Source organism: Lagopus muta, chromosome 21, assembly GCF_023343835.1.
Source record: "Lagopus muta isolate bLagMut1 chromosome 21, bLagMut1 primary, whole genome shotgun sequence".
NCBI classification, from domain to species: Eukaryota; Metazoa; Chordata; class Aves; order Galliformes; family Phasianidae; genus Lagopus; species Lagopus muta.
This window is the reverse complement of record NC_064453.1, coordinates 1626081-1640596: the sequence shown is the minus strand read 5'-3', so window position 1 is coordinate 1640596 and position 14516 is coordinate 1626081. Positions and strand designations below refer to the sequence as shown.

At 43.2% G+C, this 14516-nt stretch overlaps 1 long non-coding RNA gene across 2 annotated transcripts in view; it reads right to left on the bottom strand.

Moving 5' to 3' along the window:
* Positions 1-14516, bottom strand: part of LOC125703392 (uncharacterized) — a 32773-nt gene that overhangs the window by 7425 nt on the left and 10832 nt on the right. Inside the window, exon 2 of one of the 2 annotated variants that reach the window (XR_007380845.1) lies at positions 8248-8397. The exons of the other annotated variant lie outside the window; for it this stretch is intronic. This is a non-coding gene — a long non-coding RNA (uncharacterized LOC125703392). The remainder of the gene's footprint in view (positions 1-8247; positions 8398-14516) is intronic. 2 annotated transcript variants of the gene reach the window in all.

The following is a 14516-nucleotide window of genomic DNA, read 5'->3' as shown; positions in this document are numbered from 1 at the left end:
GCAGCTGTAATCAGAAACAGTCTCACCCAGTAGAAGGGCTCTGAGGAACAGACAGCTGTTCCTAGTGCCTCTGCTTTGTCTCTCTGCTCTTATATCAAGCCTAACTTCCTTTATTTACATTTTTATTACAGTAATATCTAGGATGTCCAATTGAAACCAGCATCCAGACAGGCTAAGTGCTATTTAAGTCCAAAGAACCTTTCTCTGCATCTGACGATGTACAGAATGGCTCCAGCTACAAGACAACTATCCTTCCATTTTTCTGGATCAACAAAGTTTTCGGCCTTGCACAATTTAGTGTGAAAAATATAAGGAGGAAGTCTCATATATCCACTTGTTCCAAAATGAAACCTCACATGCTCATAGGCATTCATCCTGCACCAGGAATATGCCAATGAAACCTAGCAAAGATGTGCATGTGGCCTTCCTCAGAGGTGAGGCTGTACAAAAGGCTCCCATCCCTTCCCCTTTCCTTCAGAAAACTGATCACACTTAGCAGGACAAAACCAATGTCATCCCAGCTCACCTTCTGTTTTCTGTTGCTGTTTGGGAGCTATCATTCTCCAACACCAGTTCCTTCCTCCAACACCAGTTCTACACTAAGGGTTCCTGTGCTACCTAACAAGCTGTGTGTTTTCCTCCTCAAACTAACAGGACTTAGATGTCCTCACTCCCTTTCTCGAGGTGCTTTTTATCAGTGCTTACCCCACACTGTCAGCCCTGGTTCCAATTCAGTCGTTTATGCAGGATCATAGTTTAGTCAGTCTATTGAGGACATTTACATAGAAATGGCATCTTGATAGGAAAGATTTTCATGTTGAGTACAAGCAGTACAAGCTTCACACTTCCAGTCCTTAATTCTAACCAAAAAATCAATGCTACTTTAAAACAAGATTCATCTAACACGATGTTCCAGCTGAAAGCTCCCTCTTCTATCTTTGAGAACACCACGAAATCTTTCTTGGAGCAAATTAAGAGTTACTGTCAGTCTGGTACTTGCATCATCAGTGAGAATCCTTCCCTGCATGCTGCACACCTACGTGTCTCACAAAGCACTGATGGGCCCCATTTTAAGTGATTTCCCAGAACTCCAGTGAATGCCTCCTCAGAATCCTTCGTCCTGGCTTCTCACATGTACAGAATGTATGTATGTATGTATGTATGTAGGTATGTATGTATGTAAGTAAAAAGAGTTTTTTAAAAAAGCATCATGAGACACAACAAGAAATAGGAATATCCTTCATAGTTTTTTGCACCTTAGAAAGCAGAGCGAAGGCAGGGGAAGAGGGGACAGTGGATTTGCTGGCTCACATGTACACACGGGCTGTGGGGCTTGTGCAGCTGGGAGATAATGTGCTTTGCAGGTCACTGGCTCCTAAACACCGTGTTATCTCTGTGTAACATACACCTTGTTGTGTCTCACCGCTTAATTACAGCTGATATGCAGGCTGTAATATTGCTTATCATTAGCTGGAGGATGACAATTACCTTTTAAGATTAAACTATTTTCTTTTTTTCTTCAGCCAAGTCTCTGTATGACACTTCCTTAGCCCAAGAAAAGATTTGCACAAGCAGAACAAATCCATGTACTAATTGGCTATGTGCTCCTCATAATGATGTATAATTTAAGCAGCACGCGTTCTGAACATCACCAACAGTCCTCAACACTGCACAGAGCCTATGTGTAAACCCAGAGGGTCAGCTAGTCAGCTACAATTGCCCAAAAACCTCAGACAGCAATAAAGGCAACAAAGTGCTGTGACCTTCTACACCAAAAAAGCTCCAGCCTGGTGACTGCCAACAGCTGTCACAAAGCTGTCCTTCCCATCACCACCACCTTGCAATGCACTTTCCATGCCAGCAGCTTTGCCCTCTTTTCTTCATTCAACCCTGCATCCTAAGGAGGCTTGGAGGTGTTTTAGACAACTCCTGACCTACAGGCAGAGCAGCAGTTACATGCATCTGTCCTCCTCCTCCTGCATTATAGTGCACTGCACAAATCTGGGACTTACTTCAGCAGGATACTGAGGCATGCTTCGTTTGAAAACAGCATTCCATACATCCTAATGTGTTTTTGTTGTTGGTTTTTTTTTGGGGGGGAGGGTTGTTTTGTTTTTTTTTGCTTTATCAAGGCTTTTGCTTCAAAAATGGACATAGTTCAGAGATGGGGAAGTAGCTTGAGAGAGTGGGCTGTAAAAGGATCAGCTGAAAGCAGTGAGTCTGCTCCAGCTGAACTGTCATTAAGTGGTTACACCTTTTCCAAGAAACAGAGAAGTGTTGCTGCACATGAGCTACACTCAAAAATTGCTCACAAATACTCTGCACTAAAATCCACAAGGGCCCGAAAGGAGATTTAACTACTGATTGCCACAATAAAACTTAAAGACTGAAGAAGAACTGTTTCTATACCCCTACTAATCATTTATGAGAATCCCTTAGAGCAAAGCCTTCAGCTCCCAAGCATAAGTGCCATAACATACAGTTGTGATGACTCAGTGTCAGAGGTCAATGGTTTAAATCTCCTGTCCTGTAGTTTGTCAACTCCTGTTTATCCTATCCAGCACAGCACAAGGCTACAGCATATAAATCTTCCAAAAACGTGTTTTGATCTTTCACCTACAGTAGATTAAAAATAGCCCAGAGCGAAAGCTTTCAGCGTTTTGTCATAGCAATTTCTGTGTCAAAAAATGATGGATAGCTACGTGGAAAAAGGATGAACCATCCCAGAGATGGTGTAACGAAGGAGGCTGAATTATATCCAAGAAGGAAGAGTTTTACTCACGGTGGAAACCCCCACCCAGCTCACCCCACTGGGCCTATGTGCTGCAGCATGGGACATGGCACTACAGCCATGCTGGGATGCTCCCTTTCTCCCTGCACGTGGATGCTCCCTTTCTCCCTGCACGTGTCTCTTTCAAACCTCAGAGCAGTTCTGGGAGCTCAGGCGAGAGCCCTGAGTTTGTTTTGGATCTCATAGCCTTCTAGAGTGGCTTCAGCAGAAAACCCTTCACATTTCATTGAACAAAACACAAATGTAAGGGTGCTAATTTTCCCACATTTCCATTAATCAATTATTGGTTTAATAAAAGATGCTGTTATCACTGTACATCACGCTCTGCTTGTACCTGTAGATCACCAAAGCGCAGCTACCAAAGTGAAAAAGATCTCCCAAGTATTTGCAGATGCCTCCCTATTCATTCAGAATGATGCACACTTTCCTAACAGCTTATAAAGAATGTAACATCTGTTTACCAGACACCTTTATGACATCCTACCTCTGTGAGCAGCGTGCTAAGATTTAAGGAATTACCGTGCTAAATCTCACACAGGTGCTAAATTAATGGCACCAAGAAACACAGAATTGCTGACAACCTCTTCTTTCTTCCTGGTCCCCATCCTCTGAGGATTCCACAGCAAAACAATCCAGATACTTACTGAATGTAAACCCATCAGTGGGGAAAAAAATAATAATTCTGGTAGCTCTCTAATTCTCATAGATTCTGTGATGCCCAAAACATCCATGCTGAGTCTCAGAAGTCACTTAGGCTGAAAGAGGTGCCCTTCAAACACAACTAACAAACAAAAACAACAACACACACAAGAACAAGAATAAACCAAACTAAACCCAACTAAGTTTTGCACGAAAGGTCTCTAGAAATGCTTGAGAAGCTGCAGGATTGCACATTCTTACCAGCAATACAAGTCCCAGCTCCTGAGTGTCCCAGAAAGCCTGTCCTTTTACTTCAGATTCAACTCAGATCCTGCTTTGTTAGAATCCGAAGAGACACGATGCATCATGGTTGGATCTATAGAAGGAAAAGAGCCCATGACCAGCCAACACAAACACCAGGATGCTGGGGGGTTTAACTGAGCACTACAGAATCCTTCTGCCCCTCAGAGCTTTGCTGTTGGATGGATGGAGCACAGGCCCTTCCAGTCCCAGACAACAGCGGCACAGATTCCTATCTGGTATTGAAGAGCTTTCTGGCTGATGTAACCACATAAGAAACTGTCTGTCATCCAGAAAGCTGCAGTTTCACATACACAGCAGTGAGAGAGAACACATGGATAAAAGGTACAGCTGCTAAACTTCACACCAGAAGCCAATCCAAATGGAGAAAATGCAGGAGCTCCAAGCCAGACACAAAAGCATCATTAAATGCAAGACGAAATAGAAGAATAAAGTAAAACGTGCTTATCACAATTACACTACAGGTATTTGTATTCTCTGTTATTCATATTTGGTACATTGTTGAGTTGAGTAGAATTTAGAGGATCAGACAGAGTATGAAGTTCAGACCCATCCTCAAACGATGCATAATCTAGATAGTTACGTCAAACAAAGTGGTTGGACAAGGAAAGGCAGTGAGAAGTGAGATAGTAAGGAACTGATCCTCCCAGTGCCACATCACACAGTGATGGAAACGTAACCACGCAGTGCCTCCCAGCACTGAAGCAGGCAGCACTTGCTCCAGCCGGCACTCAAATAACAGCAACTCATCTGTGCTCCCCAGATAAATCCCATCTGTATCAGAGACCAAAGGGCCCTGACAAGTTCTAGATAACGTACAGCAAATAGCCCAAGTGCAAAGGGAGACAATTTCCTCCTCTGGTCACAGAGCCAGACAGTGTCCTCAGCTCCATGCTACGCCATGAGAACGGAGAGGATCTCGGTAACAGGTCAGAGCCCATCTCTGCTCTGCCAGCCTGCACTCAGTCACACGGAGCACCCAGTTATAAGCAGTTTATATGGAGGCAATAAACTATTTGCAGATGTCATAAACATTTTACAGGTCGGGGTACTAAACATGCTAGGGTTAATAATTATTTACTAAAGCAACTATTAATCATTTACAAAACGTCTATGAATTGAAATGCTGTATAATGCATCACTACGTGTAATGGCTGTTATCTGGGTGACCACACTGGAGATCGGTCCAAGGATCCCTGCAGCTCAAAGATTAACCACATTTCTAAGGCAGAAATAGCTACAAGCCCTCGAAGGACCTGTGACAGGCTCACACCCTCCATGATTCAAAGGACTGCAGACAATACTGTGAAGTCAGCCAGGACTCCTTACTGAACAACCAAAGTATTAGCTCTTTTTGATTCACTGTCACCTGTAACTATAGCCAACCTTCCAGCACTTCTTTTTTCCCTTCCCCAAAACAATCTGGCTTGCAAATTGGAAGAAAACAGTGAAATCTTCCCCTCCTGGGGCTGAATGTCTGTCACCTCTGCAAGCACACACACAAGGATTGCACTGTTGATGGATAGCTGTCAGCCTCAGTTACATCAGTGATTAGAGAAATATTGAGCAACTCAGGTTGGAGAGCAAGAGAATAGGACCCACTTGCTCCTTCCACTAAATACATGCCTTGGTAGCTGATTGCAGTCATATTACCACTGAATGGGGTGCTTCACACGCCTAAGTACGTGCTTAAACCCTTTCCTGAATGAAGACTGTTAACCTGTGGGACAGACTAAACTACAACGTAACCCTGGAAATACAAGAATAGAGTCCAGGGTGCGTCTGTGCAGTTTGATAAGTGCTAATCTGATAAAGTCTCAGCCACACAGACTGCATGCGTCAATGAAGGCAGTGCAGCAGGTGGATACGACATGGATGCTGCTGATCTGACCGACAACAAATGGAAATTCATTCAGAGAACTTTGTGCTTTTGAGATGAAAGTTGAGGAGGCCTTGGAGGGCAGACACAGAAGATGAAGTTATCAGAACGACAAGCAGACTTAACAACACCACCACCTCTTTATCTTTTAATTGCCAATATAATAAGGTCATAGACCTTCAAAAGATAGATGCCTCACTCTGATTTAAATCATTGGGCAGTAAAGCATCTCTGAAAATCTGGATCCTTGTGGCACTGATTTTAAAGCACAATCAAATTTATTATACAGTACCAGTGTTTGAGATGACACTTTCCTTTTCCAGTCAGCATCAAGGCACAGGAGGAACACACACACACCCACTTTCTGTGTACCAATAACCTGCGTCAAACTTGGCCCATCAGATGGCTTACCAACAATAAGGTGAACCACAGGTCTGTGGTGATGCTGATCTCAATCTGCTCCTGCACTGGTGGGTTGCTACCGCAGTCTGGTGGAAAACACCACGTCAAGGCAACCACCTTCCAGCCGCTCTTTGCTGCATCCACAGGTTATGCATTTTTACCTCACGGTAAATGCACGACTGACCTGTGAGATATAAAGCCTCCCGTTTTGAGAGCTGAAGAGAAGGTGATATTGACCACGTCTCCATGTCCCGTTCAGTCAGTAGGTGCTCAGGATACACCTCTGCAGATACCAGGTTCAAGAAGGGCAGCAGCTCAGAGCGGCCCAAAAACAAAGCAGTCTTTGTTCGCACCCCGTGTGCTGAACACCCATGGCTCTCCAGCTGACTCAGAGGCAGCTCAGGGACCCAACGCTTTCGAAACTAATACTCGAGGTCTCTCTAAATTAAGTCGTTGATGATTAGTTGTGAAATTTCAAACAAGAATGTTTCCCTGTCTCAGGGCAAGAGAAAATTTAAAATAACCGTTTCTTCTTCCTGTCTCTTGAACACTTGGTCTGTAATGAAGTCCAAACCCTACAGCAAGGCTGAGTTCTCACCCAGCAAAACAGAGCAAGGGCCAGTTTCATTTCCCCCCCAACACCAAAATGCTTAAATTCCCTGCTTAGCAGAAGAATTGTGACTCTGAGCTAGACTCAGTGGTTTCAGTTCGCAGGGGGTTTGTTTCCCACAGCTGCTCTTCAGCCAAGCTGTGAACGAAGCTGAAAATTCATTTGAAAAACCTTCTATGGTTTCTCATGCTTTCACAATTACATTATAGCTCTTTCCTCAACATTTACCACCCCCTGCAGGGAATTCCCCAACACATGGGTAAAATTTACCAGGCAGGCTTATAAAACACTTGACAACTATTTTATCTCAAACAATGCAAAAATTTGGTTACAAATAAATCTGGGAAATTCTCTTTGATGAGCCCTGGATTCTGTTGTGGAAGCACGGATGCTTGATGTCCTTTTCTGTGGGCTGACCTGGAGCCCAATGAAGCAACTGGAAGGGGCTGCATGGATATTTATGGGCTCTGAATTCTGTAGCTGCTAATGCCTCTCCCTTTGCCTGTGACTCGGTACGAAAATCCCAAGAGCTCAGATGAGGACAACAGCCTCTCCATGGCCAGAAGCTTTTAGTGGCTGGGGACTCTGCACGAAACATCAACTGAGCCAAGCCAAGGGCAAGAGTTGCTGTCTGTCAGATAAGAACAAGCTTTGCAGGTCTCAGTGCAGGGTCAGACTCAGCTCTTCACCAATTTCATTTGTACCAGTCCTCAACTGATCGCTGAGGCCACAATGCTGCACATCAGAGTAACAGTCCCCATGGAAACCAGCAAACTGGCACCTGCTTGATGTCTTGTTTTAAAGGAGCTGCAAAGCTGCTTGCAGTCACAGAGGAAAACCTTCTGCAAGCGTGCAGCTCCCGTCATTATAGCATTTATATCTTCCATGCCTCAATTACACATTTCACATTGCAGCTTTGCCCTATTACTGAGACACTGCACACTCTAAATGCTCAGGTGCTCACCAGAATCACTTGGGCCCATTTACAACCCCTTCTTTGTTGGCTGTTAAAGACGCTGTCAGAAAGTAACACGGAGCCAATGCCTGAATTCCCATCCTGGAACTCAAAGCATTCATTTCTGAGCCGCACTGACAAATCAACTGAATTTTGAGTTATTTGATGTCTATGTCAGAAGTGCCTGAATTTTACATCAGCCACTATTCCTGGACCCTCAAACAGATAAGAATGAATCTACAGTGTTTCTTTAGTTGGATTACCTCCCTAAACCATACTATTCCGGGGTGGGAACTTCCTACTACATACAAAAGCTGTCCTAAAGTACATCTTTGATCCTTCTTTACAGCCAATACAACATAATGAAAACAGTTCAGAAGTTTATAACATATTCACACACACTGCTGCATAAAGTTCATGCCCATAAACACCATTTTTAATTGATATATTCTGTCTGATCAAAGGAAATCACTGAACATGGAATCAACTACAGTGACACACACTGGAGACTAATTTCAAATAAACATCATGTAAACAACTTCCTGGAATGTGCTCAGTGGTACCAGCACGTTCTTTAAAAAGATGACACACAAAAAGGGGTGGGGGAGAGGGGGACAGCCAGATTTTAACTTGGTGTAACAGATACTTACACTAATAAATGAAACGTGTGTGAGAACGCTCCCAAACACATTAAGGGCAGCTGACAGAGAATGGCTCCTGCCTGTATCAGAAAGCTCTCTCACGCGGGGTGCCTGCAGATAAGCTGCTCGTTGGGAATGGTTTCCCACTCCAACCCGTACCTGGGAACAGTTCAGAAAAACATTAGCTGGCATGGGCCAAAGCTCTGCCCAGAAGCATTCCATTGCTTCAGTAGTGTAGTATCGTATTCCACATTTGAAGAACATTCCTGGGAACATTCCCAGGCATCCCTGGTTTTACTAGCATGGACACAGTCTAAGATTTCCAGATGCTTACTAGAATAACGTTTTGCTACTTGGACGTTATCTTCTGAACAAAGGACCCAATGCAAAATAAAAACGAAAGGCTTAATTATGGCAGAAATGAACATTACAGTAACAGTATTGCCAAAAAGAGATTTTTGGTCCAGTTTGGAACATGCACATTTCTCACTTGCCAGAAAGCTGTACGTTCATCAGACAGCTATCTGACACCCTCATTCGATGCACTATTATTCTGGAATGAACAATGACAACCACAGTACTTAAGAAAGACAGCTTGTAGATGAAATGCAAACACCACTGGCAGAAGATTTTAACTCTGGAATTTAAAAGAGATCTTAAAGCTTGAATTAAAACGAACTATGATGAAGAACGTCAGGCGTCTCTGCTAGTGAAAGCACAACCACAGCAATGCTTCCTGCCCACAGGTCTGAGGCTTCTCTTTTCCTCCTTTTCACCTCTTTCATCCTCTTTGTCTCTTTTGATCAGTGCAACAAAGGTGTAATTTTAACACACCGAGACAAACCAATTCTAGCTGCCACGCAGATACATCTTAGGTTTGTAACAAAGTTCCATTAAATCATCATCATAAAAACCATCAGCGATGTTCAGAAATGCAAACAGAATGCGAGGAATCACTAGTAAAGAAAAACAAACATCAGCACCATGCGTTTGGGCTGATCTCATCCTCTTTTCCTGGGGACACCATGCTGGCAGTTCCCTGAGGCAGGATATTAGGAGAGACAAACCTTCTGCCTGACCCAGTACAGCGGTTCCTATCTTGATTTAATTTAGTCAGCATAGAGAGCAACATGCGTTAAATGACCTAAAACGAATGCCACCATCAGGACAGGTGAACCAGGGCCTGGCACCGTGACAACAGCAGCCTTAGAGGGATTTTAAACTACTGACTGAACAGAACATGAAGCGGAGAAAAAGCTGTGCCAGACGTCACAGGATAAATGCACAGCCATCCCTGCCATATCAAAGTTTGTGCAGCCCCAGTCCAGCACTCTCTCAGCTCATTCATGTGGGAAAGCACTGCCAACTTCAACTTATTCAAAATCTTTAGTCAGACTGTGAAACACTTTCGATTCAGAAAAATAATTTTTTAAATAACTGAAAGATCTTGAGAGTCATTTGGAAGAAGAAAATGAATTTTTCATTTGCTTCCTCCCATTTCCAGTTCCTGGTGAGCTTGCATTTACAAGGATTTTCTTCTCTAACCTCAGAAGCCATAGGAACTCAGTGCTTGGAGAAGAAAAGCCAAGGGACCCATGTCACGACTCCAGAGATGGGCAGGAAGAAAAATCCCAAGTGTCACAATGTTAAGAATCAGAGTTGGCAAAATACCTCAGATCTGAAGAGGTGAAGAAATATGAATGGCACTAGACGGACTCGAACAGCTGTACATACTTCAGCCCAAGATTTCAAATTTTCTGTCAAAATATTATACTGAAGAACTAACATTCTCCATGGAAAGCAGATATTTTTGGTGAAAATGCTATTTTATCAAAACTCCACTTTCCATTAAACACAGTTTTGACAGAAAATTTTCAGCTATCCTTATTCAGTGTTATGCTCTGTAGTTGAAAACGTTAGCAGCTTTTTTAGGCTGTCTCTACAACTGCAAAGATTTATAGGGTCTTGGCAAAGACGGCTAACAGGAAAAAAGGCTGATCTAACCACCAGTACCTTCATATTACACATGTTCCTGAACATTATTTTCACTTAGGTTTAGTAGTATAGTGACAAAGCACAGCAATGCTACTTCTACAAAGTAGGATTTCCTTCTGTGTTGTTGTTTTTGTTTTTAAATTACTGCTCCTAAACAGCACTAACAGGATATCCCTCTTCTCCTAGTAAAGCATTGGGGATCTTCACTTGGTTCAGCATGCGGGGTTCTCACCTGGTCAGACCTGACACTGCTCAGTAAGCTGACCTGGGGAGCTCTGCAGGTGGAGTTTGCTCCTTCCTCAAATCCTAAAGAAACTTGTGCAGGATGTCTGCTGGCACCGTGCAGCTCTCCCTAGGCTGTGCTCTGAAGGCAGGCTGCTTGCTGCTTGTGTTGCATTACAGGTTTTTTTGGAAAACAACAACAACAACAACACACCATCAAAAAGAACAAACCAAACCCAAAAAAAAACTGAGGTCAGAGGGCACAAAACAGAGGTACTTGGAAAATCAGAAACACACTTTCATAGAAAAGGAGTGAGAAGTCTAGAGAATTTCTATTATATTTTACAAACTCTTAAGATTACCAGAATCTCTTTACAAGATGTTGGGGCTCTGCAGCGTCCATCCCTACCCACTGAAGTTTGCCTAACCTGGAAAGTACTTAGAAACAAGGTAGATCTCATCAGCAACAAGGCGAAACAGAAGCTGCAGCAATGACCTTCATACAGGCCTCAGATAACACAGGAATGATTAACAGGCAGAGACCTTCCATCCTCAGCACTCCAGGTGGGCCACTTGTGCTGCACAGAAATGAAGTGTTGGGATGTCAGCTTGTGTAAATCAGTGTCTCCAGTGCAGTCAGCGGGCCACACTCAGAACTGCTGTGAACCAGCAAAACATCATTAGGGTCAGCGGAGTCAGTGTTACAACCACCTGAAAAGCTGACCTGAATTTTGCTGCCAATATTAGAGCATGTATTACTCATGTCCCTCCTTCACCTCCATCCTCTACTCAAAGAAACTCACTGGGTCATAATTATGAGCTTTGCTACCATTGCTAACATCCAGTCACCATACGACAACAGACAGCCTACTTTAACCTGGCGATCACTAATGCAACACATTTGCAAGATAAGCACATGCTAGCAAAAGCAAGGCATAAGCCACATACACAACACTTCAGACCTGAGAAAAACCACTACACGTACTCCAGTCAGACTGAATGTAGATCTGAGAAAAGGAATGCCTCCGTATAATGTCACTCTCCAACTAGATTAACTCAAAAATGATGCAGAGGAACAACTGCTTCCAAATCAGATGTGTAGACACGTACACACAGAGACATACATACACTTTTTGCTAATTGTCTCCATGGAACCTCTAAATATCCACTGACATTATTATAAATCCTTCCTTCCTGCAAGCCAGCATTCCCCAGCCCGTTCCATCTCTCACTTCCCCCACAAAAATGACAGACTGACTCTAATCTCCCACCTGCATAAATCTCCTACAGACAACCACAAATATTTTAGCTATGCTGATTTATGGAAGCAAGAGCAAGACTAAACCAGGAGATATATCCTCCATGCACAATGACTGATGGCTTGCTGCAAATCTTTCCATTTAAAGCACTGTCACTTTTGCAGTTCCGTAGAGAGAGAGGAGAGGAATAAAATAACACTCAATAATGCAACTTATGGCAGCTCCTGGGGAAAAAAAAAAAAAAAAAAGAAAAAAGCATTTGTGCAATCTGATTTCTCCCAAGTTTTCCTGCATAAAATCCTTGCTTCTAATTGAAGAAATTCTGCTGGAGAAAAGATGTGAAAACAGCTGCAAGCTCCCCAAGCTTTCTGCCTCTCCCCCCTCCTCCAGCCATCCCAATTTCTGACTTTAACTGACTGTGGCAGTCTTGATTTACAGCACATGGGAAGATGGCCTCTTAACCATTGCTGTGCTTACTGATGGTTGCCCACTTCAGTATCCATGGACGGAAAGCACAGAAGATTTCAGAATTCCAGAAAAGTTAATGGCAAGAACCCTCCTGAATTCAGCAGACTAAGTGCCGAGGATCACAAGGTGCAGGCAGCTCTCCTGGACCTCAGCAAATATTGAGCTAAGGAAATACAAAGCTGGCGTCACTCTGACAAGACCAGGTCCATTGAACTTCCTCGTGTCACACAAGCAGAAAAGACCCAAACTGCCCAAGAGGCCTGTAAGCATTTGGCTTGGTGTCCTCATGCTGTATAAGGGCCCCGAGGAGGCAAGAGGGTTCAGAAGAGATTGAATTCACCTAGCTGCTCCGAGCCAATCTGCTTTAAGATGTTTCCCTTTAGCGTTTCGCACCAGAACATCAACAGGGACAAGTCGTGCTGCTGTGGCAACACATTATCAGCCCTCTGCCGAGTGCTGGTAGTTGCACTTTCAAAGAAGTGCCCTGAGACCTGAAGTTAAGAGAGCAAATAACGGAGCTTCTGTGTTCCTGGCTCCAGTGACACCATATTCCTAGCACCATTTCCTCTTCAGCACCTTTGCTGTAGCAGGCTAAGCTCCCCACGTTGCCAGAAGCCCCAGTTTCACCTGCTATCACAAGCACTCAGTGGCAATGTCCAAGCAAACAGCTGTGTGCTTCCTGTTCCATCGTGACTGATGGACTGCTATGGAAGACCTTACAGCCTGACCACTGACCACACTACTTCTAGTGAAGTATTCAAGTGATTCACCAACGTTTTGCTGACAACAAATCATCTATCCTATCACTTCAAATACCAGCTAAAAAAAAAAAAAAAAAATTAAAAAATTAGGGCAAAAAGAAAAGAGGGATCGTGGAGTTGGTTAAAAAGAAAAGCAATGGATATCTTCTGTCTTTGCAGTGGAAAGCCACACATGCATCTCTGCAATGTGACGGTTATTTCAGGGCCTGTTACATGCTCTACACGGTCTATTATATAGAAATTGGGACTAAATATCCCCTCCGTCTCTGTGAATAATCACTTCCGTTCTCTGGGTCTTAACTTCCTCAGTCAGTAAAATGGAGAAGATTTTATATCCCCTCCTTAAAAATGCGTGCAATGACAAACCTTTATGTAATAGCTAATTTTGCTATATCGTTAATAAAGGAGGAGACCAGCTGCTGAGGATCTCGGACACATTCCCATCCGTATCAGTGACAAACTTGTACATGCTTCTTTAGGGTTCTCATCCAACACTCAGTACTGAACCTTGGGAATACCTGCTTTCCCAGGAAAATCAGCTTTCTCTCACTATGAGTAAAGATGAAACAAACCAGCAGTAACACTTCGCTTTTACCAGCTTAAAAATCCAACGCAAAGACATGAAAGCCAAGTCCTTATTTAAAAGGGAACAAAAATAAAAGGCAGTGGCAGATGCTTCACGAAGGCCCCAGGATGCAACTGCACAGGGATTTTGCTTCTGTAGATTTCCTTTGGGTTGTTTGCTTAAAGTGGACAAACACTGCTATTAAGCAGGATCTGAATTTAAAACAAACAAACAGTGCAAAAAGTATACAAAAGGTAAATTAGGAATTGGAAAGCTTTGGCAGTGGGCTAGAACAATCAGCAACACGAGGGCAGCGCTCTTCTATTCCAACTATCTTACGAGCATGCAAAACTTTTCAGTTGGCACGTCAGTCTGACAGCAGTTGACTTGGAGAATTCTATTTCAGTTTGTACAGTTTTAAGTACAAAACAGTAATTTCTGAGTTCAATAAGGCAGATGTTGGTGAACTGCACTAGTGCAAATTGCGTGCCTGTATAAGGACATATCAGCTCAGTGAGGCTTACAATGATGCTCCCAAGGTGATGCTTGGTTCTTTGCATCTTAACATGCACACTGTCTCTGTGGCTGCACTGCGATTGCATAGTTGGGTTAGAAAAAAAGACTGATTCTGCTAACACAAAAATTGAAGGCACAGACTTTGACAAGCACAAATTGTAATTAATGTACTTGCTGTGAAGTAGCTGCTGCCAGGAAAAAATGAATAGGAATCTGGCTTAAATAGCCTAGGAATCAAAGAACAGTTCCAAAGAGGTCTATGTAAAAAGCTGTGTGGTAGGAACTCAAAGGGAAAAACAGAAAGGTCTTAGCCAAACCATGAGACATCAAGGAAATGGGAAAGAGAAAAAAAAAAGTTTTCTATTGCTTTTGTGTTTCTATCTGTGCCCCTTTGGACACCTGGACAATGATTTCAAATGACTGTACTTAACACTAGCAAAGCCTTTGGTGATGTGCAAACCCAAACATGGCAGAACAGTACAAAACAGTTCT